The sequence below is a fragment of the Sycon ciliatum genome, chromosome 10 (assembly GCF_964019385.1).
Source record: "Sycon ciliatum chromosome 10, ocSycCili1.1, whole genome shotgun sequence".
Classification (NCBI taxonomy): Eukaryota; Metazoa; Porifera; class Calcarea; order Leucosolenida; family Sycettidae; genus Sycon; species Sycon ciliatum.
This window is the reverse complement of record NC_088652.1, coordinates 3,049,619-3,064,433: the sequence shown is the minus strand read 5'-3', so window position 1 is coordinate 3,064,433 and position 14,815 is coordinate 3,049,619. Positions and strand designations below refer to the sequence as shown.

Sequence of the window (14,815 nt, the reverse complement as noted above, 5' to 3'; positions counted from 1 at the left end):
TCGTTTTACGGGCTATGGAAATGTCGTAGAGGATGTTGTTGCCAGGGAGATTACGGGTACACGTAGAAGTCTTAAAAACCCTTTTATATTGGTGGCCGATATACTCGTTCTGTGCACCAATCATGCCTTGGCGGTTTCCATTCGGTTTACCTTTATATGGCATAATCTGTGGGAAAGATCTGTTCGCGGAATCGCGGCCTATGCCTATGGTCGACACATGTCTCGGGAAGTTGGCCGCATTGTCTCGATGGCGTTCAGCGAATGTCTCTGAGGTCGCGGCATTGCGAGTATTTTGTATTTCCGTACAAGATACGGTGGATGGATACAATGGCTATTGTATCGTGTAAGATCTATGTTGGCACGTTGCGTTATCATGATCATGATCTATGGTGAGGGCTTCACGGAATTACAGAAGTGCGTGTCATATTCATAGCCGATACGTAGCAACTTCCACCCGGCGAAATGCACAATTCCCTTCTCTTCGACTTGATATTCGTTACGTTCGGTAGTTTTTCTGAATGTTGGGTTTTTGATTGAACAAACTTACAAACAGCTTGCCTCACCTTTACGACTTCGCTGCCATACAAGTAAGTTAGTTACAACATGTTCGTGACGCCTGCTTACATAAGCCTCCAGAACAAATGAGGGCTCTCGCCCCTAGCCCTCAGGAACTCTACTATCTCGAAGACTAGCAGCGTTAATTTTAAGGTGTTAGAATGTTTTGTCTCGGGATCAAGTAGCGTGAAACTATTATTACTTGGTTCGCACGCAAAACCTGGTTCTACAATCTGTGCACGGAAGATCTGGCCTGGCCATTGTGGGATTGCGGCGCGTGTGAACTGTGGGACAGACATCGCTTGTCGATCCACAATGCATTGTTGAAATCGCACCGTCTAGCAGTATTGCTGTGTATGATGGGGAAGTCTTTACGAGCACCTGCACATTCACTATGTTGGACATGCCATTCCGAGCTAGACGTTTATGTGGATAGTTCACATAATAATGTGGACTATCCACAATAAGAAAGCAGTTCTGAACAATTCCTCTCTTTGCCTTTCGTTGTGTGCTTTGCGGTCATCGCATAACATAATGCTCCTACTTGTCGACATCTGGGAAATGTTTACAGTGAAATTAGTCGCCATTGTAGCTACACTATCCACAATTAATATTGTATTCCCGAAACAAACCTGCACCACGTCGACATTTTCACCTGCACTAGGTACCTGCACAACCTGTCATTCATAGAGCCGCGTGTCTAGCGAGCACTGCATGTACACTGTATGCTAGCAGACTCTTTATCTCTGAGACTACGAGCTAGAGACTAGAGTACTCTGTAAAATGTCATGTACATCAGTCTCTAATGTACGTGGATGGTCGACACAAACCCGCGGACACCTGCAGCACATTGACAATGCTCTAGCTGCACTACCTGTCATCCATATTAGTATTATGACTGATAGGACCAAGTGCCTAGCGTGTCCTACGCCAGGTCATGCATCAACATGACAGGTCAGGACTGCGAGTGTACTAGACTTGGACTTGGAGACAATGGAGTATCAATCAATCCCCTGTCAAAATGACTTTGACAGCATTGGACGAATAACGGGGGAGCAACTGGCACTAGTTATCATTCTTGACATGTAGACCTAGTGCATGGAGTATGAGTAGCATCTCGATTCTAGTCCGCTTCGTGCAGTAACAAAGCTAGCTACCTACCTACTAACCCTGCATGATTCAACTCTTGACTGGACACGAATCGCACGGGGTCATCATAACCCAACCCAAGTAACAATAGATGATAGCGGGACGCTAGTGACGTATGAATGGGACGAAGAGGAGAATATTTTGTGTGTTGTTGTTGTTGTGTTTATTTAATTCGCAGATCTGTCCAATTAAAAGGTGGCGAATGCAGATAGAAAGCAGTAAGTAATGAAAGTGTATGCTGCCTGACGCAGAGAGAGAGAGAGAGAGAGAGTGTGTGGGGAGAGAGAAAGAGAGAGTGAGAGGGACAGAGATAGGGACAGAGAAAGAGAGAGTCAACAGATTCAGGTTGCGCGTGCTTCCCCTAGCTGGATCTCATGTTTGTTTGGCATTTACATGTAAGTGGTCTTTGTAAAAAAAGATATAGAGAGAGAGACAACGCAACAGAGATAGGGGCAGACAGAGAGAGACAACGCAACAGAGATAAGGGCAGACAGAGAGAGACAACGCAACAGAGATAGGGGCAGACAGAGAGAGACAGACACAAGGAGTGAGAGAGGCAGAAAAGAGACAAGGAGAGAGACAGACAGACAGGCAGACAGACATACATTCAGAGAGACGGAGATACAGATAGACAAACAGAAAGAGACAGAGAGACAGACTCACGGAGAGACAGTGAGAAGAGAGAGAGAGAGACCAGCGGGGTGTAAGAACTAGAGCGTGAGAGTCCTGCAGTTCCGAGTTGTACCTTGGCATGTAATGCTGAATGGTAAATTCTGCTCGAAAAGCAAAGCTTTTGGGAGGAAATTCCTTGAATTTTGCTTTTCTTCTTTATCGATAATCCATATACAGGACTGCACTAAACATGTTTGAAACATACAGAAAAGAACCCAAATTCAGCCGGATGTCATGCTGTATTATCCCCCCCCCCTCCAAACCTACCTCCAATGGAGGTAGAGATAGCGGCCTTGGGTCATATCTCACTGGTTCCAAAATGTATGTACTTGTGACGTTGCATTATACTGTCTGTCTGTAGCATTGGGAATCTTATCCAGGAGGAGATCCCTGGATAGGCCCAGTGCCTCTGGCAGTCTGGGAAGTCCAAGCCAGTCGAGAATGCCTCATGATTTCTGCATTTGAAGTGTGGGTGTCTGCAGCAGTGCAGGTACGTGTACATGTACATGACCATACAGTACATGCATCTGCCCGCGAGCCTTCAGTGCAGCATCGGATTTAGAACGCCTGCCCTTTGTCATCAGTGTCGGAGATTCCCAGGACAGTTCAGGGACTTGTCTTTGTAGTTATTGGCATCATATGTTTACAGGCGATTAGAATCATCACCCTCCATTGTTGCCAAGATAGGCCCCTGAAAAAAGGGGGGGGGGGTCTAGAGTAGTGCAACACTCTAGCTCTGGTAATCTGAAGCAATAATGAAAGTCAGCACAGAACAGGCCTGTGGAGAACAGAGACATTGCTATAATCAGGTGCCATCTACGGTGGCTGGGATGTCCGGAAGGAATGTTACGCCATGTCGCGATCCGTTGTCCATGCATGAGACTTGCTCGAGGTATCCACGCTGGAAAGAGATGAGAAGTGCGTTGAAGTGTTCATCAGCGCGGAATCAATACCCAATTAGCACGCAAGTGTGTTGCCCTTGCAGCTAGCAAGCCCTATGACCTGTCGTGTCGTCCACAAAAGGCACAAGCCGCTTCGCATTACCGTGAAAGAGAGACGGTGTGGTTAAGTTCGACAAGTGAAATGAAACCATGGGGCATTGGCAGTGCGCTTTTTGTAAGAGCTTAGTTGACATCGATGCTAGCTGCGGTTGGTTCGTGCAATACGTACTCCATTACCTCATGTTATTGCATTGAAACCGTTGATTAGTAAGACAATGATCTGAAACCAGTCTGCAAGTGTGGCCACTTCTTCTATTGACACCATTCCAGGGATGCTTGCGCCGTGTTTAGCCCGGTCTTCTTGGGCATAAACTTGCAGCACGTCTGTTTGTATCTCCCCTGTTCATTCCCCACTGTGCACAAAACAACTTCCACTTTAAAGGAACGCCAGCTTCGTGTCGGGCAGTTGTGTTTGCACACAGTATGTTCAGGAAACACAGACCATGTTCAGCTGAGCTCTCTGAAACACGTCAGGAACATCTTTGACGCAAGGAACAAGGCTATGAACGCAAGATTATTCCTGTACGATCGCGTTGTGACCCGCCTCTGCACGTAACTTGCCCCAAACCACATCACAGTTACCGCCACTACTAGTACATGCATGTCGTGCGTGCCTTCAGGATCCCACCCATGGAGCGCGCGCGCACACACAAAGACGCACGCACACATACACACACACACACACACGCACGTATACACACACAGGACCTGACCCTGCTGCGCTCGCTCTAGATCAGCATGATTGTGTGTTGGCGTTTTGACGGCAAGCTTTGCACATCCATGTACATGTACTACCATGTACACATACACATACAATACACATACATGTACATGGACATGACATTGTATGTGTATTGTTGTTGAGAAATCCTGGGGACAGTGAAACATGAATTTTCTAATCATATGCGTGGTGACAGTTGCAAATCATCACAAACCCAAATCTACAATCATCATCTAGTGTTGTCGTAGGGTAACAGGCTTCCAGTGAAAACGAAGTGTAAGAGAAATCCAGTGCCCGTCCGCGTCCCGGACCATGGACTTTGATAAAGTATAATAATAATAAGAAGAAGCTTAGGACATTGAACTGGAAGAATGTGCGATCCTCCAGGACGACTGACGCGTACCGCACTCAATCCACCTGTCCGTGTTCCACGCCTCTGTTCCACAGTGGAGACATCCCACGCCATGAACCAGCACAATGATGTCACCTAACGTGTATACCGCCCTACCAATGGTGCAAGAGTGCATGACTATACTTTGAAGTATTTAGATGTGAACTCCTCATCGCTTGGTTCCTTTAAATGTAATAGCGTCAGGATGCACGCAGTGAATCTTGGACCAATGCACTTTGCGTCATCCGCAATATCCGATTTCACCGAAGCGCTGTGGTCAACGAACAACAACACGAGGTGAACATCGAATTGCGTGAATTATGGTACGTACACATACATGCACATGTACATGTACATCGGCATGTACTCCCACAGGACATTCGTGGGTCACGTAGTTCGTGACCAGAGACCCAGGAGTATGCTAATGCCTTTTCCACCTAATTATCAGGACTATCAGAGTACAGTACTTGTATTTTAGATCACATCAGTCAAACATTCAGCTTGATGCGTTCAGTGCTATTCTTTGCACGCTGAATGGCGATTTATGTAATGTTGATGCCCAAATCGATCGACAGTACAGTATCTTCCATTATAATGACCCGGTGGTGCGAAAGCTGATGCTCGATTGATTCGCGTAATTCAGATTGGGATGTCTTTTAGATTCCTGGTGTCATTTTCCAACGCTCTCAATGGAGGTCATACATGTACATGTCATTATAGTCATCTGCGATCAGACTTCATTAGCAATTTACTTTCTGAAGTAAAGTGAAGTTCGTGAATACTGGCATCTCATATCCATAAAACAAAATGTATATCCATAAAAAAGTTCTTGATCGGCTTGCAGGGAGCCCAAAGGGATGTGTCTCGGATTCGTTGTGATTACATGCAATGGAGACGGTACAAGAAGGCCGCATCTTGGGTCGGAGCAGGTGACACAGCTTGAAAACCTCTATAGACACTTGGGGAAGAGGTGGCGCAGCGCTGAGCGGGTCTGAGTAGTGCGGAAGAAGCTGATTAACAACAAACTCCAATTATTGCTCAAAGAAACAGCCGACGTGAAGCCAAACCGTTGAAATACTACAGAAATACAATCATCATGTACATGTACGTTTGCATTGTGCAATGCAGCTGCAGCACCGAAAGGCTAATCTATCAGACGGGCTTAAATTGGCGCAGTGCTGTTGCAGCTCGATGCTGTGCTGATCAGTTATTGGCCAGCACATATTGCTTTGCTTGCCGTTGGCCAACTGCAATGACGCAGAGGCTTGCCAACGGGATTCCATGACACGATTGCTGCTCCTATGCCACTTAACACTCTCAAAAACGCTTCGAGCCATGAACGCTGACAACAATCTGCGCTGCAACCAGAAGAGTTCCTCGGCCTGCGGTCGTGAGCTTGCCCAGTTCGCGTTTGGTACTGTGTTGGCGATGCAATCAGATCTGCTCTGCGTAGTGGAGGGGACGTTATTCTCATGTCTATACATTTACCTTTTCGTATCCTAAAAAGATAACAACTTGCTATCAAACTGCACTTGTCACTACTGAAACAAATTCTCACAGTCAATTTGAGACCCACACGAAAATCAAAAACTGCGTTTAACTTCGACGTACTGAAGTACATACACGTAGGTGATGAGGCTACTGTATTTTTTTGCGTGGTAACGGCCTCTTTTACGGGCAAGATAAAGTCATGAAGACGTGAAAAAATAGAGATACCATGAAAGGTAAAATATAAGGCTACTGTATCGGTAACTGTCCTGTTTTTTTAATATTTTTTTTATTGGGAACACAGCCCTACAAAGAGACATGTGGAGACAAACACAAGACAAGACACAGGGGATGTAGGGACGACGTGCCGATGTACAGGGAGCAACTCGACCGACCAGGGGTCTCGGCGTTAGCGTTGCAACCTGGCATGTAGATCTACATGTACATGACTGTGTATGTTTAACATTGATTACCTACATGTATACCAGTCTTATCCACTACTCACCATTAGTGCAGAACGTAGCAGGTAGCATCATGCTACATTCGCGATCAACAGTTCGACCAATCTCAGTAAGATATCGTTTCGCTTATTCGATTGACGCTTTCAGTTCACGCCGTTGGCTTGCAAGCAACCGTCCACTTTGCTACAGCCTCCGATGCTCATACATGTACACGTAAACCGCTACACATACATGTATCTAGATTGTGGCGATTTGTTGGAATCAGGGTCCATTGTGCTCAACCGTCCGCCACATTTTCGCGGTGAGTGGCAATGCTTCATTCGTGTGCATGTACATGTACATGTACATCATGACGGTAGCACAACAAGCAGGGGCTAGCTGATGTATGCGAGGGCACGATCCCACGGACGAATGTCAACATAGCATTAGCGTCGGGCCGACAAATGGCCCTGTTCCGACGTCTTCCTTTCTACGCCGTGCCTCTAAATTATTCCATAGTCAATGTAACCGATAGCGGAACACACGATGCCCACCCTTCCCTCTGAGCGGCGACGCAGGCATACATTGATTGAGGACATCGCAGTTCGCCCTCAGTTTGGCTCATAATCACCGAGCATCCGTGTGTTGCCAGGTGCGACATTTTTTTAAATAACGTTAGGAGTTGAATTTGGTCACGATGTGACAGATAATAATTATTTTAAAGGTCTACAAGAACGTGAATGGAAGCGTTTTAGGAATGCACTAGAGGTTCACTGAACCAACACCACGCAGACTGGAGAGTGGACAAATCGTGAAGACCTACAAGTACAGATGCATACATGTACTGAAGTACACGCGAGCCAGTGCTAATCTCTTGTGATCACGGCCTGGAAACTAACTTACTCATACGGAGCCGTTGAGCCAACTTACTTCCGAACGAGTTTTACTCTAAGGGTGAGACTCGGAGTGTCAGCAAGAAACTACTTGACGGTTTTCTCTGTTCCCACTGTGGGTAAAATAGTAGTCAACGTGATCATTACCAGAGTCAAACTCGAAGATGATGCGAATCTTAAAACACGGTATGACATTGTACAACGATGCGACTACTGACATAAACAATGAGGATAACCACATGCAGTGAACTATCGCATTGCGAGCCACTTTGCACAGGATTCATCAATGGCGGAAAGATGAATGATTTCGTTGTACCGTCATGTAGACGAGTGCTTGTTTTATTTCAAAACAGCACATACCTGACACACTGACCATACGCTGACTACGTCGAGCATGTTGTGGATGCGGATACGTCGCATGTGTTGCTGGTGGAGATCTTCTATTGGTGGCAAACGATACAACGAAGTAACTGATAGGAAGAGGTTTGGGGGCACCTGTACCGGCCCGCAGATGGTGACTGAACCACTGTCGTGTCTTCCTAGACGAACCACAAGGAGCTACATGTATATCTACCTGTCCTTGTGTTACAAAAACACGGTACGATACCAGACCAGACACGTGCAAGGAACTGGTCACCTCCACCTTTCAGTGGTTGTTGTTGTGGTTGAATTTTCGCAACACAAACAGGCGATGGCGCCTTCTATTATACATGCGAGCGACATGTGGTGTCGCGCATACTATAGTCCTGCTCAATGAAATCCGGTCGTGATCGCGTGAGTCCTACTATTATTATAGTCTTTGCACCCTGCCGCATATCGCAGATCCGTGTTCGTAGGTCTAGGGCTGCGCAGCCCCCCCCCCCCCGCGTACTTCAGTGACTAGGCTGGATTTCATTGAGCAACACTGTAGTCTATACTGTATCAAGACACCCCAACTCTACCGAGCCACAGGACTCTCATTTGTAGTATCAGGACAACAACGGATCTGCAATGAAACCTTTTTTTCCCCAGGACAACAACTCTTAGAGAAAATGACCCCATTCTTTCCTGTACTTGAGTTGTAAGAATTGCACCATCCTAGGTGCGTTGGATGCATCATCGATCAGTGCCGCTGATACTGGACATTGACAAAAGTCAACCAAATCTCTATCCACGAATGAACGATGATCATACTTCAAGAACAGGGACATGCACGGCACATTGCTGGCAACAGTCCAGGATTAAAAGTTAAACAATGACAAAGCTGAATTTTCTGCGGTGTATTTCTTGAAATCCTTGTTCATTTTGTGTAATTGCCGCGCTAAAGTCACTCATCGCTTCAATCACTTGGCTCTAACGTTGCTGCTTGCTGAAGTGAAACAAGGCTTTCAAGGATGCCAACAACAAGAAGTGAGATTCGTTCGTCGATGAGTCCTGCGTATGAGTATCCTTCACGCATGTACCAGCATTAGGACAAGGCAGGGGCAATTGAGGAGGACTGAACCCAGAGGGTAGTGGGGGTTTGTTCTAACCTTTTCAGTGTGTTCAGTACCTCCGGTGATCATCACTCATCAGTGACCATGACAAGATTCGCAGCTGCTCTCAGGGGCCGTTGTGACGTCATCGGGGCATCCGTCGCAGGGCCTATTGCAAAATTTTAAAAGCCTCCAGTAGACATTGTGAACTCTCTGTTGGCAAGATGGCGCTGTGTCAGGCACATGCTAGCACTGAAAGGCTAAGATTGATCCGGCAAGGAAGTCGTCACTTCCGTGGAATGTGTGCGTTGAACAATGGCTGAACGAGCTGAAGTCAACCTGAGCCGTGAAACAATTGACTACCGATGCTGTCAATTTTCCCCATGGTGAATTTGCGGTTCCAGATCCTATCCTGAATTCATACACTCTCTGGTCGCCATTCCACCGTTGACACTTTGAATTATGTACGTGGGAATCTCTGCCCTCAAATTGTAACTTGGAATATTGCGGCTGAAACAACGTCTTACAACCTACCAAAAGGTCAACATTGCGCGACGGACGTAACACACGTGTTCGTCATTCTCTCGCCTGCTGTTCCAAATGCAGTTTTCTTTCCCTGGCTTCAGCCACAGGAACGGCTTCATGCCGGCACCTCTTCATTAGATGGTTGATGCGTGTACCTGAATACTGAATACTGAATACCAAGCGGGTATTTTAATAAAGTGCACAAGGAGTAATCGTGACGCCTTGGAAACTGCTCAATTGTGTGATGGAACCTGGTTTAGCGGTACATGTGTGTGTGTGTGTGTGTGTGTGTGTGTGTGTGTGTGTGTGTGTGTGTGTGTGTGTGAGTGTGTGTGTGTGTGTGTGTGCCAGGCAAATAACGTTACCTCCATCAGACCAGGTAAAGGGAGTTGAGTTCGGCTAGACCGCTTGTTGGAGAACCGGTTAGATGTCTCGCTCCACTTAAAAAAAAGAGTGAGTGACCCTTTGTTAGGATATCACAGATTATGAAAATCACAGTGCTTCAGCTGCGCAGTTGTGAATTAAATATTTGGCTCGCGCACGAAAAACGTGTTGCAGCCTACGGATGCGCTTGACAGAGGTGGGAAACCTGAAGAAGAGAATGACAACAACGGCATGGACGTTCACCACCAGAACTCGACCCAGTGGCTATCCTTCTACATTGAAGCTACCTGCCTCAGCGTGTCAGCGACCATCAAACGGGCATGCAAAGCAATGCAAAGCCGCCAATTCCAGTTCAATGCCTAGAAACGAAATCAATGCGAAATGAAGATGCACCGGCGAACACTTGCAAACCATGTCACAATGCAGACGGTCGTGTCAAGTTTTTGTTTCACTAATCACCTGGACAAGCTGACCTATGGCGATGGAAATGTACCCTTAGATATAAAGTGTACATGTATGTAGCGGCAAAATCTGAATGAAATAGATCTATGGCGATAGAACCACCCATATAGATGTACACGTATGCCTATGGCGATAGAACAACTAGTACTCATCGAATAATGTGTATGTGGAGATTCCAACCGTCTACTCATGTCAGCCAAATTCTAACCCGTCCAAACACAGATCCCTGTGTAACAGATATCACCTTGTGGGACCCGCAACTGCGCCAATGTGCAACAGACTGGGATGTGTATGTGAAAGTTAGTGAAGTACTTCGAGGTACATGTACATGTACGTACGTGAACCCTGTGTTCGCAGCCTTCGACGATAGGGTGAAGGATAAATAGTGAATACCCCAATGCCTTGCTTTTTCACGCTAGTACTCATGCCCCTATCCAATAGTCTATTATATTAATTATTCAAATCTTTTTGAATCTTTTCCTCGAGTGGGTCTATTGTTTATAATATTAGGCAATTGTCTGTTATACTATAGTCGCCACTATAAATAAAATCCAATCCCAATCCAATCCAAATACTCTACACGGAGATGGGCCAGCGGAGAGACCTCAGTGGCAATATACATGTACATGTACATGTACATGTACATAAATAATAATAAGTGACGTAATCATTATTGTACATCATTATTGTACATGTACAGTGTATGTCCAGGTGTAAGGCCCTCCACATGGCTTGTGCGATACAGTCTCCCGTTGCGAGCACATGGCACTGGTCAAACACGACCGAGGACTTCAGTTTGAAGGTCAAAGTCTGTTAGAGTTCTACCACAAGATCATAATCTTGCAGTGGACGAGTTGTGAAAACACAATGCTCGGATAGAGACATACCAGTGCCCCGACGTGCTACGAACTGTCCTGTTTGGGGCATTATTTACATGTAGTTCAAATGTACCAGTAGATCATGTTTGACTCATATCGGTAGTGGACCTGGTTATCATGATGATTTGGGTAGCATGCTGTCAAAACTCTCATATTGCCTATCGCCCAGTGTCGGTGACTTCAGCCCAGCAGGTGTGGCCATTGAGAATACTAGTATTCCGAGAGCGATAGAGGAGGAATTATTAACTCGAACTGGAAGGACGATCTTGTCCATTGATAACATGCCACCATGAGACGGGATTTAGAGCTCGTGTGTGACGCGATACCAATGACGGAAATACACACTTTTCCCCAGTATCATCTACATGTACGTGTGGTCAAATCTTGGTTACTTAAACATTGGATAGAACGTGTATTTTCAACATGTTTGTGGTCTTGCGTCTGGAGAAGATTACAAAGCCATCGGGTGTATGACAGAGCAATCGATTGGGGATTGTCCCCCGAAGCGTTGCTACTTCAGCGATCGGTGCAGGAAAGGGTTCGAGCGGGTTTTCTGAGCTTGGGTTACGGTACAGCGTGCCTGTGCTTGGTCAGCTGGTATAACCGAACGGCTTGAAGCTTGGACGACTTCGTGACTTGATCCGATAGATTGTTCTTGTCTTGTCGCTTAGCTGGTAGGGGATTTTGAAAGAACGCCTGCCATTCCTGCCGTCCATCATCTGTCCTTTCCCATCTGATGGCTAGTCAGGTGACTGGAAAGCGCGAGTGCGTCGCCCTCCCGCAGGCTTCAAACGAGCTGCCGATTTGCCATTGAATCCGCTGCCGATATCCACCCCATGGTGAAGAGAGAGAGCGGGTGAACATTTCTCTTTCTCATTAGGCATTATGCCGGCGTGTTTTGTAGGGGACAGGCGCGCAGCGGTTGCAGCGCGTATCTCATTTAAACTTCATCTGTGCTCTACGGCAGGAGAACATGCCAGAAGAGGCGACCTACAATGTAGATCGATGGCGATGCTGCTCAGCTCCAGTTCAAAACAACGTGGTTCCAATGACGTCTGATTCTCAGGGAAAACGTTTGAGATTGAGGCCTGATGGTGTTCGCTAGGGAGTGTCTGGTGAGAAGATAGAAGAGGCGAAAACGTGACGAAAACATTGACGAACGCTTGTTAGGTCACATTTCACGAATTGGCGTAGGCCTAGCAACATCTTATTGATGAACACGCTCTTCGTGACTCCTGGCTACGAAACCTCTTTTTAATACCTAGGCTAGGGTATCTCCAAAGCGTACCAACAATACAATGGTTTGGACACGGTCCATGGGAGTAACACTACAAGAATGTGATTGCTTTGTCATTCATCACACTTTCACATCTGCCAGCATGCAGCTGCACAGAGAGTTCCTTTCTTGTCACCGCGTGATCGTACTATCGATTGTAATGTCTGTGTGCGCGCATGACGCTCTCTGGGGCAACCATGCATGTGCATGCAAAGCCTACGTAACGTCGTTTCTTGGCAGTGCGAATAACATTGTTGAAAGTACATGTAACTGAAGGTGACGGCAATCGAATCATAATCATGTCCTTGTTTGAACCTTATCGCAATGCCGCGATGAATCGAGGTGTAAAGGAGAGTTTTCTTTCTACGCCTGGGCCGCTTCTGAAGTCATCCTAGACTAGAGATATCTGTTCATGGAATCCCGGTGTAAAAGTAAAAAAATGTTTGCACGTCCGCGTTACCACCGACTATACAGTTGTATTGGGAAACACAACCAGCTTAGGAAGTTTCGCTTGTGCCAGGCCACCACCATGCCTGAGACACCAGGGTGGCAGATGCAGCTCCTAACGGCGAGGGTGAGGTGGTATGTCTCACAACCAATGCCCAACAAGGGGGCGAACCTCGTTACCTGCATCCATGTCCCCGTGTAACAGTAGAAATAGGGTAGAGCCTTTCTTTACAGCGCATGGAACACATGCACTCAACAGTGCACTGCGTGAGATCCATCTCTTCACGCACTGCATGCTGTCGTAACCGTGTCATCACATCTGGCAAAATAAAATCTGAACATTGGAATGATCGGCGGGGAAACGAGTATGTCACCGCGGCCATTTTACAATGCACATGTAGATGCATGTGTGCCACCTTCTCCTGAAGGCTGCAGCCCGAGGAAGTACATGTAACTAATATTGTAATAACTAATGCAAACACGTACATGCATGTACATATACATGAGTGCACACGTCATGAGTGTACATGTACACAGGGGAACACAAATAGTAGTCTTCGTAGTCATCCCAAGAAACGTTTCCGCGGAGAAAGAAGTTCTAAAGAGTGAAGTCCTGGGCTCCTGAAAACACTCCTCGGAGAAAGAAGTCCTGAGGTCCTGACGTTTGTCCTACCGGTATTCCCAAGTGTTTTATCCCATACTATGTAGCGTGAAAATATAATTATAAATGTACATGTACATGTACCCAATGCTGTAGACAGCAAGCTGTTTCGGCCATAAAGGCCTCATCAGTACAGCTACGAGCTAAATAGGCCGAGCTACCAGCCATGGTGCAAAGGAGGCGCCACAGACATTAAGGTAGCTCGTCGCTCCAGCGCCAGAGTGCTCAAACTACAAAAAGTAGCGGGCATTGCGCGATGCAGCAGCACTAGAGCAGCCTACTGAGAGTGCTCACCAAGGCGAAAGCCGAGGAACGTGATACCCAATGTACATGTATATTGTGCAAGTACATGTACAATGTAGTTTGCATTGGTTTGATGGAAAGATGCAAACGGGAAAAGTCTGAAGAAAACTTGACTGTCAGTGTGTCACCACCAGGCCCCCTAACAATAAAAAGCGAATCTGCCAAGAGTTTCTTTGGATTAGACTATTTCAAACTTTCATTTTGATTTCATCGCCGAGTTTCATCCCTTGTACCTTTGGTGTTCTTTCTTCTGTCCATGTCGTCTTGCTGGAATAAACCCGTTTTGACCAATAAAAAGAGAAATGCCTTGTCACCGAGATCACAGTAGGACCGTTATACGCACCATAACGCACCGAGAATACATGCACTCCTGAACCTACTGAATTGCCTGAAAGGAGGTTAGTGGGCAGTGCACAGACAGAGCTGATAGCGCCAGTACGCGCGAATACGATCCGGGTGAGAAACCTGGATGGAGTCTAGTCGGTTTCCGTTTGTGACTTGGCAGACGCGACAAAATCAGTGTGTGGGTTGTGCAAGCGGGTCACCTCGCACCTGGGAAGATCTGCCTGTGTCTTCTCCGAATTATTTCTTTTCCTGTGTCTCCGCATGTACAATGTACACAGTCGATTTCTTGTTCGATGAAGCAAATCCATGAGGCTAGCAGCTTGTGTCAATGGAGCGTCAGTGGGGCAACAAGGGACCTCGCCTTCTGCCTTCTCTCCTCAGACTGCAATCAGTGCCAGGTCTTGTGCAGCCCCTGACATGATTCCCAGAAGACGAGACCCTGACTAAGCGCTCGTGCACAGGAGAATCAAAACAAGTCATGGCCAGTCACGTTGACACTGGTCGGTGAACTCGCGAACAACACCAGGGCAACGCGATGAGCGAGAGAAACGTTGCAGGGCGTCTGGACGGGTTTTATCGCGTGGTGCCGCCGAATCCGAACTGTTAGGTCACCCGGCAAGACAGGTTCAGGAATGTCAGACTTTTTGACCCCGTGGCGAAGCGTTTAGCCTGGACTGGATTGCTGGTGGAACAATCATCGTTTGATACCTTCTAGCATTGATCACAAGCGCACTATGGTCATAAATAAAGTTGTGTTTCTATTCATAAAT

The 14,815-nt window shown here is 46.7% G+C and overlaps 1 protein-coding gene across 1 annotated transcript in view; it reads left to right on the top strand.

Annotated features, from left to right (window-relative positions):
• Window positions 1-14,815, top strand: part of LOC135826293 (protein madd-4-like) — a 31,653-nt gene that overhangs the window by 268 nt on the left and 16,570 nt on the right. The window lies entirely within an intron of this gene.